Below are 3,895 nucleotides of genomic sequence, written 5' to 3'. Positions count from 1 at the left end.
GGGTTTGCAGATCTGTTTATCAACATTGCTGCCCAAAGGAGGGGAAGGTGTTATAAATAACATGATATAGACGAAGAGACAAAAATGCCCTCACATGCGTCTCACGTGAGGGTATTTAACTGAATTTTTCTAACCCAGTTAGCGTAAAGGACAAAACTTGTAGGAAAAAAAGTTTAAAGTACACCGCCTGCAAAGAAACTTAGAAAAGGACACGAACCGTAATTCGTCTTGTTTTAAAGGACAAAATTTGTAATTCTATCAAAATAAAATGTATTATTTTCAAATTCTTTACTACATATTTCCAACGGGAAACATAGATTCTCCTCACTTCTCCAACCTTCAAGACAACACTCATCTCGATACTCCACCTCCACAAATGGCCGATGAAAACACCACCACCGCATCTCCGCCGGAACTCCCACCGGAGCCACCCACTTCCTCCCACTCTCCACCACCACAAAACCCAGAAACCCCAGCTTCACCACCACCAGTATCAGACAAACAAACCCAATATTCACTACCATCACCACCACCGTAGCCACCGTTGCTGACGTCATCGAACAACCGGAAAACCCCACCACCAGCAGCAGCAGCAGCAAAACCCCTGAATCCATGGCTTCTTTCAAAGAAGAAAGCAACCAAATCAAAGATCTTTCACCATCAGAACAAAAATCACTTCAAGACTTCAAAACCCTAATCCAAGAATCCATAACCCACAACAAAGACTTCACCTTTTTGCAAAACCAAGACCAACCCATTTCAGATATCACAATTTGGGGCGTACCCATTTTAAAAGACAACCGAACCGATGTCGTGTTACTCAAATTCCTGCGAGCCCGGGACTTTAAAGTTAAGGACTCCTTCACAATGCTGAAAGATACCCTCCAGTGGCGAAAAACATTAGGCATTGATTCGTTATTGGAAGAAGAATTTGGGGATGATCTTGAGAAAGTTGTGTTTAATCACGGGTTCGATAAAGACGGGCACCCGATTTGTTACAATGTGTATGGTGAGTTTCAGAATAAGGAGTTGTATCAGAAGACGTTTTCGGATGACGAAAAGAGGTTGAGGTTTTTGAGGTGGAGGATTCAGTTTCTTGAGAGGAGTATAAGGAAGTTGGATTTTAGGCCGGGTGGTGTGAATGCTATTTTTCAGATTAATGATTTGAAGAACTTGCCCGGGCCTGCGAAGAGGGAGCTTCGGTTGGCTACTGGGCAGGCTCTGCAGCTGCTGCAGGACAATTACCCGGAGTTTGTGGCGAAACAGGTAATGCTGATTTAATTTGTTAATAAAATTTGTGTTTATAATAATTGCATGTTTTAGATGTTTGTTTGAATTGACCATTTGAATGTTGTAAGATGATGAATAGAAGTAAGATTGCTTGCATTTAGGCTCAAACTTGTGAATTTATGTAGGTTCAATATGTATATGCTTTCAAAAGTTTAAAAATTTACATGTTTCTATATGAATTTCATTATATATCATATATGCTCTTTCAAAACACTAAGAATATCATATTCATTTTATGGTAAATTCTAGTGAAGCCACTTATAAGTTGTAACAATATATAATGCTCGGTTTCATTGTTCTTTTGTCGGTGAAGTAAGTTGTTATGTTGAATTTCATCTATTTTATTCTATGTGAATTAGGTGAAATATGATATTTATAATGTTTTGGAAAGGCAAATATGATGTCATGAAATTGCCTGTTTTTCGTATTAGAGAATTCAAGCTAATGTTGATGTGTTCAAGATCTGGTCCCAGGATGCCCAGTTAAACCTTTTTACTTTAGTCGATCGGGTTAGGTTTATCTCAAACTGGCCGAATAAAAGGTTAGATAAAAAGGCAAAGGGGAATAGTACATTTTCACCATAATTAACAATTAACACATTAGTTATTTGTAATAAATCGATAAAGGACAAAAAAAGCGGTTCAACTCAAGCCGATGTACTAAAAACACTAACTCATTTTAACACGTTAGACAACCCATCCAACCCACCATATTTGCCACCTCCATTTAATGCAATAATATTATATGCGATTACTGATCCTAGAATCTTGTTTGAAGGTTTTCATCAATGCTCCTTGGTGGTATTTAGCTTTCTACACAATGATCAGTCCATTTATGACTCAACGGACAAAGAGCAAGTTTGTTTTCGCTAGCACTGCAAGGACTCCCGAAACCCTTTTCAAGTAAGTTCTGCATTTATTTTATTTATACAACCATTTTTTTTTAAAACTACGTTTATTCAAGAAGTTTAATGTAAAATCATTGCAAAAAAGTGTAAAGGTCAAAACGTAATATTGATGAAACTTTGAGGGTTAAAACATTATTAACCCAAAAGAAAACAGGTTAACATGGCAACTATTAAAATCTGCCTAGTGTAATTTTTAGTACATAAAACTCTTTAAATTGTTAAGAATTCAAAATGTAGGTTTTGTAATTACTTAACAAGTTAAATACTCCAAAAAAAAAACATGGTGGACAACAAGGGTGATTCGGGTCAACACAACTAGGGGTGTAAGCGAGCTCAAGCTTGACGAAGCTTGAGCTCGGCTCGTTCAACATATGAGAGCTCGAGATCGAGCTTGGCTCGTTTCAAGCTTTATTTTTAGAGATTGAGCTCCTCTTGAGACTAGTTTTTCGCTCGAGTTCGGCTCGTTTGTTATTTATTAATTTATTTGTATACATTAATATATGTTACATATGTATTTAGAGTTAGAATTTTTATATAACATAATATATATCTTATTAAATGATTATTATGTAAATATATTTTTAAGATATTAAATAAAAGCTATATAAACAAGAGGCTCGTTTAAGCTTGCAATTTTCTTTGAGCTCGATTGGTGAAGCTCGGGACCGGGCTCGTTTATCAAATGAGCTTATGTAGGCTCAAGCTTGAGCTCATTTAAGGCCGCTCATGAGTAGCTTGGTTCATTTACACTGCTAAAGGGCTAAACTCAACCCAACCAACCGGACCTGCTTGTTTTTGCACCTCTGCTCGGACTTTCAAATTTTGGTTCCTTGACTGCTTTATATTTTACCTTTTAACTAAGTTGGGTTGTTTTAACAGATACATAAGACCCGAGCACGTACCAATTCAATATGGCGGGCCGAGTGTAGATTATTGTGATTGCAATCCAGAATTCACGATTGATGATCCGGCTTCAATGGTTATTGTTAAACCAGCAACCAAGCAGACTGTGGAGATTATAGTAAACGAGGTACGGTTTACATGTCATTTTGTGTTTTTAACAGTTGGTCAAGCCGTTGGTCAAACATGTAATTTTTTGCAGAAATGCTTATTTGTATGGGAGCTATGCGTAGTCGGTTGGGAGGTAACTTATACTGCTGAATATGTACCCGCTGATGAAAGCCATTACACCATAATCATACAGAAGGCTAAAAAGATGACTCCAACCGATTAGCCGGTGATTAGCCACAGTTTCAAGATCAATGAGCTTGGCAAGATACTTTTGACCGTCCACAACCCGACTTCAAAGAAGAAAACTTTGATCTACAGGTTCAAGGTGAACCCACTTTCTGAGTAATATGATTTTCCACTTGTTTTTAAGTTTTGTTGTTAAATGTTTTATGTGGTTTGGTATGAATTTGGTTTCATGGAGTTATTTTTATGTTTAAAAGGCATGTAAGGTTTGAGGAATTATTATTTTGAGACTAGCATATTCTTGGGTTGGGTTGATGGTTGTCTTTGACTTTTGACTTTTTACATTCATATAACCCGCTGACTTTGACTTTCATCAAATGATTTTGTGGGTCATCGGTCATCCAATATTCTTTTGATGAGTTTTGTTAAGTTACAAATCAAGAAGACAGGTCAGTTTTTCAGTTTTGGTTTCTTTTTGACTAATTTAAAATTTTAGTTCCCCTT

At 36.9% G+C, this 3,895-nt stretch overlaps 1 pseudogene across 1 annotated transcript; it reads left to right on the top strand.

Moving 5' to 3' along the window:
• Nucleotides 1-315: 315 nt before the first annotated feature.
• On the top strand, nucleotides 316-3,621 carry LOC143595464 (patellin-3-like; annotated as a pseudogene). Its single transcript, XR_013146532.1, has 4 exons — nucleotides 316-1,266; nucleotides 2,068-2,192; nucleotides 3,077-3,227; nucleotides 3,300-3,621. The product of XR_013146532.1 is annotated as a patellin-3-like (transcript).
• The last annotated feature ends 274 nt before the right edge of the window (nucleotides 3,622-3,895 follow it).

The sequence above is a fragment of the Bidens hawaiensis genome, unplaced genomic scaffold (genome assembly GCF_021521415.1).
Source record: "Bidens hawaiensis isolate Kalapana, Puna unplaced genomic scaffold, B.hawaiensis_p1.1 tig00045232_1, whole genome shotgun sequence".
NCBI lineage: Eukaryota > Viridiplantae > Streptophyta > Magnoliopsida > Asterales > Asteraceae > Bidens > Bidens hawaiensis.
This window is presented reverse-complemented; position numbering and strand designations above follow the sequence as displayed.